This window comes from Montipora foliosa, chromosome 14 (genome assembly GCF_036669935.1).
Source record: "Montipora foliosa isolate CH-2021 chromosome 14, ASM3666993v2, whole genome shotgun sequence".
Taxonomy (NCBI): Eukaryota; Metazoa; Cnidaria; class Anthozoa; order Scleractinia; family Acroporidae; genus Montipora; species Montipora foliosa.
Genome location: NC_090882.1, coordinates 3,703,724 through 3,712,252, shown reverse-complemented (window position 1 = coordinate 3,712,252; position 8,529 = coordinate 3,703,724). Strand labels below are relative to the sequence as shown.

The following is an 8,529-nucleotide window of genomic DNA, read 5'->3' as shown; positions in this document are numbered from 1 at the left end:
TATTTCCTTCCTTCAACATGACAAAGGCCAAATCTCAAAACTTGCAAAACCGATTTCAATAATAATTTTGAAGCAACCAAACATGCATCTGAAAGTCCCTTGGGGGGGTTTTGCTTTGTACCTTCAATTTTTATTGTATCAATAGGGAATACTTAAAAGGGTAAACTGGGAAAGAATGTATTTTTCTCCAGGAAAATGAGCTGAGCTGTACATGTAGGATGTAGGATAATGAGACTGCCATTAAGATGGGAAAAAATGTCCAAAATGAAAATAAGATGGCTGCAATGTTAGCATACCTAGTGGGATTTAATGACTGGACAATTAACCTTTGCAACAAGAAACAATAGTTGGGAAATTGATTAGCAATCACACCCTCCCTCTACCCCCCCCCCCCCCCCCCACACCCACCCTTCCCTTCCCATCCTGCACCTTTTAGGACCATCACGAAAAACAGTCATATTCATTGCAAAGCTAAAATTGATCAACGAAAAAAAAAACTTAAAATGGACAATAATCTACAGAGTGGAAACAAGTTCTCATGGAATTTCTTTTAAAAAATTAGTTTCCCATTTGCTTTCTCTTAAACCAAAGGATAGCTTGCATTTGTGGCAATACCACACATGTTGTCTCTGTTTCTTGCCATCTTGATGTAACCTTCCATACCCCAGCTTGTTCCCCAACTAAAATGACAAAAGAAAAAAAAATACACTATCAGATCTTGGCACAATTAAGCATCTGTGTAGCACAGATAAAAAAATAACGATCACGAATTCGTTACAATGTGGGTTAAGAAATGGCACGCCACACCTAAAAATTAATTCAGTCAAGAGTCATTTCAAATTTCGACTGAAATAGGCATCTGCTTAGAATTCTTCCTTTTCTTGCTTTTTTCCTCAATATTTTCCTAGTTTACACACACAGACAGACACACAAACAGTCATAATCCCATTTAGTATCACCATTTAGTGGACTAATGCAAATCCTGCATTTTGATTGGCTACGCTACTAGAGGACTATTAGTGATAGTCCTCGAGTAGCAAAAAGCGTAACGTTTTCTTTCGTTTTATTCCCAAATAAATATTTCTTAAACTTGCATTTGCGAACTTTATTATTGCCTTTTCTGTCCGACTAGTTGGGTGATACTAAAACAATTAGACCCTTCGCCCTCAAGGGCCTGTCTCACAGACCCTCAGGGATGTTAAAGAACCCATGCATTTTTCAATGTCTGGCCTGTTGCAAAGAACTTGGATTATAATCGACATTAAGAAATGCCAAATCTATGGAGCATTTTCACATGACATCACGGCGGCCATGTTGGTGTTCCAAAACAAAGAAATGGCAGTCATGATGGTGTACCAAACTACTCCTCCAGGAATTTAACACCATTTTTATGCAAATACGTTCTCTTGTTCCACTAATCCAATATGGCTGCTGGTCACGCTCTATAAAAGAGTGAAACTGAAAACTCATTCAGTGAGGTAATCGGTTTTCATTGGAGTTGTCTCATGTGAACTATCATTCATAGCTGGTACTGTGTACAATTCGTACCTGTTCTTAACAAGCCAGTAATCTTTATCACTCTCCGTAGTGCCATACCCAACAGCTAAAACACCATGATCTAACAGAGTGGTGCTGCACTCTGGTTCAACGTAGACACCTTATTTGTAGAACTGAAATGACATGTGCCCCGCATCAATAGCCACAGAGATAGGACCTACGGTAGCAACAGCCATCTTCAAGGCATCTTCATCACCTGATTTGACATCGACATACCCAGTATCATCTGCACCCACATCTGACCTGTTGAAGCGGCACTTCTCATCCTGAAAACAGAGAAGGGGAAGATGGCTTCTTTTGTGGGTCGGAGAATAATGATGTCTCAACCCACTGACCCCTAATAGATTTTACTCGCCAGATGACTTCACCCATTAATTAAGGGGGTGGGGGGGAGGAGTTACGACTCAATGGTTAGGGTTACAGAGACTTTTATTGAAGGAAACATTTCAACGCACTTTCTGCTTTCAATTTCAATATCACAAATTTAATCTTTCAAACCATTTTTCAGGAAGACACATCAAATAATATGGACTGACTCACTGACCAACTGAATGGCTCACTCCTTGGCTGACCGACTGACTGATTGACTGACCAACTACATTACTCGCCGGTTGACTCTAACTGACTGACTGATCGACAACCGATGGACTTACTAACAATATCTTTTCACTAACCATGCCAACATAGGGGTAACTGGCTTCTGTGTCAATTCCATGGTTTGCCTTGATATAGCGGAATGCATTGTCCATCAATCCTCCCTCACAGCCAAAGTTTCCAAACTTATCCGAGCAGTCAACAAGATTTTGTTCACTCAGGGACACAAGTTTCCCAGTTTTCTTGAAATGCTGACCTTCAAGAGATCCCGTCTAAACGAAAATCAATATAAAAGCACAAATAAGACATTCAAATTGAAATGGCATGTATACAGAGCAATAATAACTACATGTATCTATATGCCGTTTAGAAAAGCAGGGGTGAAATGAGAATGCTGGTATGCTCTTCAAAACATTTTGATTTTAATTTCTCTCAATACCTGAAAGGCCTTTCAAAACAATTAAAAGAAAAAGCTGAATGCAACATTAATAACTTTGTTGCTTTTTATACAAGAGTACACCGAGATGCCTGTCACTGTAGAAGAAGTACTGACCCTGTGAATGACTGGCTGATTGACTGATATTACATTGCACTTTTTGATAATATTTAGACTGTGCCTTTCTAATCATGAGTTTAGTGATGAATTTTAATCATTGAGAATAAAAGTGTAATCAATTAAAAAATGAACAAAAAAGGCAAGGGCTGAGAGATAATAATAATAATGTCTTTCTATTATCATAATCAGCAAATACAACAGCTAGGTCAGAAATGCCAATAAGAGAATGTCTTTTTGTTCTGTCTCAAAGAATGAATGTCCCAAGCGAAGGGCAAGTGAATGTGATCTGACCTGAGAATGCAATGAGAGAGATGCAAAAGGCTGCTAATAAAATGTATAAGGATTTGCAAAATAAAAATATCTGTAATAAATTTAAAATTATACTCAAATGTTCTATTTAAAATTAGTAACAAAAGCTATACTTTATTGCCATTGCGTTCTGCCTCCTGTGTGGTTCCAATCTTACCCCTTTCCTTTTCAGTACCTTTAATACTAATCCTTTACTCTTAATTTTAAACAAATGCACAAAATTGTGCCAACTCTTACTGCACTAAATGCCCAGCATGATCCACACTGCTCTTGGTTCTTAACTGGTGTGACGTAGCCTTTTGTTCTCCAATCAACTTTCTTTGGAAGTACAACGTTGCTTGGTAGCAGGAAAGCAGAGCCACCTGGTTCCTGGGTTTTGGTGTCCCTTATATGCCTGTTGTACCCATTTAGGATCAAATGCACCTCTTTGCTTGTCTGAAGACCATTGATGAAATTAAAAAAAATTATAACAGTTTAACAGTTGTAAATGTACCCACCCCCACATCCCCAGCGTTGCATCCAGAGCGCGTCATTGCGTCCTAGGACGCAATATTTTGCATTTGGACGTCCTAAAATGCTAAGAAGGGGTCTTTGTGGATGCACAAATTTCATGCTTGAAATATATGCAAATTCGTAAATTGAAAGCGCAACCACGCGCTCGCTATATTTATATTAACAATGGCGCAATTTTCCACATAACGTTGATTGATCCATCTAGAATTGGCATAGCAAAGAGAGAATCATGGTTGGTGTATTTTCATTTTTAGCGTCGGTATAACTTAGGACCCCCAAAATTCTGGTATGGACCCCTAAATATTTGGCAAAGGGGCCCAGAGGACCCCTACCCAGTAAAACCTGGATGCAACCCTGCATCCCATTCACACGTATAAGCAAATAAGAAAAATGAGAGAAGTGAACCTCGCACCTAGCTGGACCATTTAAGTAATATTATTGTGTCTTATAGAAACTTGAAAATTTTGCCTATAAGAGACAAATTATGCTCATTTGTCTCTAACCTGCACTTCAAATAATTATACATTCATTTCAATCAAACAGATAATTTTAGGTACAGTATTGTCCCTGCTAATGCACCAAACAAAACAATCTTTTTCTGATTATGTACAACTATACTGAAGGATCAAATCCAGTAGAAAAATATATTACAGTAACCCCTAGCAAAAAAAACTTTTAAAAAAGTTGTTTCATGTAATCTTGTGAAATGATTTTAATTAAAAGTATCTTAATGATCTTTGTGCATGAAGGCATCCCGTATACAAAAAATGAAAATTGTATCATAATAAGGATAAAATATAATTTAAAAATTCTGTGTCTGACAATATTTTTGAATAACTTCACAAAATGAATATATACCATGTCTCCTAAGTGATTCATTGCCATTGTAAAAGATTGGGTCTTGTCAGCATTGTGTCGCTCAATTTTCTTGAGGTTGTCATTCCAAATGGCGTACCGTAAACTTTCTTCATCATCTGACTCATACTTTTTGTTGTGGAATTTTTTCCAAATGTACCATTCATTGTCTTTGATCAACATATCTGACAATGCCGCAGAAAAGAAGACAATAACTAATGCAAGATTTAGACCAGCCATCATGATCAGGAGTCAAACTGCAACAGAAAATGCAACAATGAGGGTCCGAGAGTTTTTTCACTATCAGAGCCAATACATGTACTTTAACACACAAAATTTTCTCAAGAAGTAGATGATTTGTAATATGTGAGAGATTAATATTACAAGGAGGCAGTGAGGCCCAGTGGTTAGGGTGCTTGCCTTGAGATCCGAGGATCCTGGGTTCAAGACATTTTCTGACCACAGGTTGAATTTGTTCTTCGTAGTCAATGGGTCAACTTCTCAGCTGCACTTGCAATGTAGCCAACTAGCTTGTCTTCGGCCAGTTGGGATTCTTAACAGTTGATGTTGAATGTTCTGTTCCGTCGGAATTGTGTTCATTGGCCCTGAAAACCCCCCTGTATGTATGTATGTATGTATGTATGTCAAGAATACATACATGTACATGTAAGCTTTAGTAGATGAATTGAGTAGATGATTCCTAAAGGTCAAAAGCCCAAGGGACGTTTTAGTTTAAAACTAGATGTTTGAAGTATCAATCTTACGGTTCTCAATTGAACCTGTTTATACCTATAACACCTGCCACGGGTGTCACTTGTAAGTGTTACAGGTTTAAAAGTGTCCCCATCAAGTACACCCGTTTGTCAACCAGTCACAGTTTCATGGCTGAAAATAGCACAGCAACGGCTGTTAAAAATTCTAATGAGAACCCTGAATCTCACTTATTTCGTGAGGTATAAAGGGATAAGGCTGTCAACCTTGACCAAACCTTGACCTTCAAAATACCTCAACAAGGTGACATTGTGAGCTACAGCTGGAGAGGAAGGCTATACTGAAGAGTCCTGATTTACATTATTGTAAAAAGAATAAAAGAACATCTTACATGTAAGTTTGAAAGTGGCATTTCTCTAATAAAGTGTTACTCTCCTGAAACTTGTAATTGTAGGAACAATGATATTTTGAAAATAGCCTTTGTAATGCTCTCAGATAGATTTACATAACGTATATATTCCACAGCCAAGGTCTCAAATGAATAGTAGCACACTATTCAATGCTTGCCTATCTCTATTTACAAAAACAAAGGAACATAACATTTCTAAAATGACATGATATTCTCCAGCTTCAAACAACACCGGAGAATTTTGAAGGCTTTGAATCCTTTAAATTCAATAGTTTTTGGAGCCAGTACAAGTAACACATGCTGTTTCCAATGATTTTCTAGCGATTTAATACATTTGAATTTTACAACTCAAAACAGATTATAACTGTGGGTGGCTATTCATCTTTCCATAAATCCTGTATGACCGCCCCAGGCATCTTGTTCTGGTATGCAGAAAATTTCAGAGGCACCACTCACATATGCCTTGCTCCACTTGATTTCAGATCAAGAAAACGAAACCCTTCAAAATCGATTTATTCTTGGACTTCTATGGGGTTTTACCATCAAAAGTTTTAAGTATATATTAGTTTTATAAGATATTCTATTAATTAAGCTTATATGATTTAGCACTGAAAATCTTATGCAATAATTTATTCAGCCTTGGTTGGCTGCTGTGTAAAATATTCAATACACTATCCGTCTACAGCACTTTGCATCCATACTCACAACTGATCTTAAATGAGCAAAGCACATCAAAAACTCGCCGGTCTCACTTGAAGAGAAAACTATGACCCTTCGGATATCAGTTCGTTTCAAAACAAAACACAATGGATCGAGCTTATCTTTAGCTAAAAGTATATGATTCACAAACCAGAAAAATGCGGAGTCCAGCCAAAGAATCAAATGACTACGCTGTATCACTCAAATCTAACAAACTCAATTAAACACGTCAATTCCACGGAGAGTAGACTAAAAGAAGGATTAATAACAATAAACTCTAAGTGAAATTCGTGACTGTGCATTCTATACCGGTCTCGTGACTTTGCATAAGACGTCACAACGCAAGCCGGCTTTTTCTGTTATCACGTATTGTTTCAGATTTACGCTGAAATGTCGATTGAAACGAGGAACAGGCAGGGTTATTTACCTTTTGACGCAATTAAATTATGTATTTCTCCGGGCTTGATGTGCCTTCTCCAGTTCGTTTTCCTTCCTCTTCGTTTGTTTACGCGGGCCGGAGTGTCATGTGACGGTCATGCCGGCGACTATGAAGCGAGAGCTAGGACTGGGAACGATGGTCATCGAAGGGGGAAATTAGTTTTCCGTTGACGATCACCTTACATTGAATCATTCTTATCGACTCGTGGGGGTTCCCCATGGACGAGTAAAATCGTCTGGCGTAGACAGAGTAAAATAATTTGGTGTTAGACGGAGTAAAATACTAAGTATGGTCGGTTTCGGCCGGTTTAGGGGTGAATAGGTTTTAAAGCAGGTCAGAAAAATGGGCAACTTTAGACCAGACGTGGACCTACTATTGAAATAAAGCTACTTCAAATTGCCAAAAAAACTAATACATTAGTAAACATTTCACAAGAGATAACATTTGAATAAATAGCTACCCTTGTAATATTTAACAATTAGACCCGTAGCCCGCAAGGCGGGCTACGGGTCAATAGCCCATGAGGCAAAGCCGAATGGGCTATTGACCCGTGGCCCTTGAGGGCAAAGGGTCCAATTGTTTTAGTATCACCCAATTAGTCAGACAGAAAAGTCAATAATAAAGTTAGCAAATGCAAGTTGAAAATATATTTATTTGGGAATAAAACGAAAGAAAGCGTCACGCTTTTCGCAACTCGAGGACTATTGCTAATAGTCCTCTAGTAGCGTAGCCAATCAAAATGCAGCATTTGCATTAGTCCACTAGTTGGGTGATACTAACGTGTATTATTAAAAACTGGATCATTGGATAATGCAATTCGAGAGTCTTGATTGGCTAAGCCATCATGGGTTATGAGCCATTATACCATGATCTACAAACACGGCATGCATGTGCGTGATTTTTTGGGCCTTTTTATTTTTATTGTAGTCTAGTTTTCTATATTTTGGGGGCGTTTTAAATAAAACAATTATTCCACTCGCGCTTGTTGGATATGAGATGATTATAGCGAGGTGCGTAGCGCCTCGCTGGCTATCATCTCATATCCAACGCACGCTCATGGAATAATTGTTAATTAGTATATATACCACACAGGTGAATAGTGCTCTCCGCGCGCGCTGATTGGCTAACTTGAAGGTGATTATCCAAGTACTATTCACTATGGAGCCCATTTAGTGCCACTATATTTTCCTCATCAAATTTTGTTTATACAACTTTTTTGGCACGACTATTGCTTTTCTTTTTGTCTTTTTTCTACAGCACGACTTTCTTGGCACAAGTTTTCTATGCACCACTTTTTTACACGTCTTTCTTGGCACCACTTTTTTGGCACACGACAATTTGTCATCATTAGTGACCCCCAAACAAACAGATGAGGAATTATAGTTGATGATTTTGTTACCCCACCATAGTGGCCTCAGAGGGCCAATAAAAGGACTAGTGATCAGATTAATGCCTCTCATTTACTTTCATGGACAATTTATCTATTCTCTAAACACCAGGTCCCAGTTGTTCAAAAGATGGATAGTGCTATCCGCTGGATAAATCACTAACCAGTGGATAAGTCAAAGCAAAACCAATTACACTATCCAATGGATAGTGACTTATCCGGTGAATAGTGTTATCCACCTTTTGAACAACTGTGGCCAGGTGCGAACTTGGTCCAGGGCCTAGCTTGCTTGCTCAACACAACCTGGTCTTCTGTCTCTCCAATAACATAAATAAGTTGTGTCGTCTGCATTCATGCAAATTTCCCCTTTGTCAACAGAAGTAAGCAGGTCATTAACATAAAGTATTATTTTGTGTGCACACACAATGATTCTTTTATAATATTACTTTATTTTCTGAAAACTTAGGACGCACATGCTCGATTACTCAAAGATCCAACTC

At 38.2% G+C, this 8,529-nt stretch overlaps 1 pseudogene; it reads right to left on the bottom strand.

Annotated features, from left to right (window-relative positions):
- Positions 1 to 408: 408 nt before the first annotated feature.
- Positions 409 to 6,779, bottom strand: LOC137985255 (cathepsin L-like; annotated as a pseudogene).
- Between the last annotated feature and the right edge of the window lie 1,750 nt (positions 6,780 to 8,529).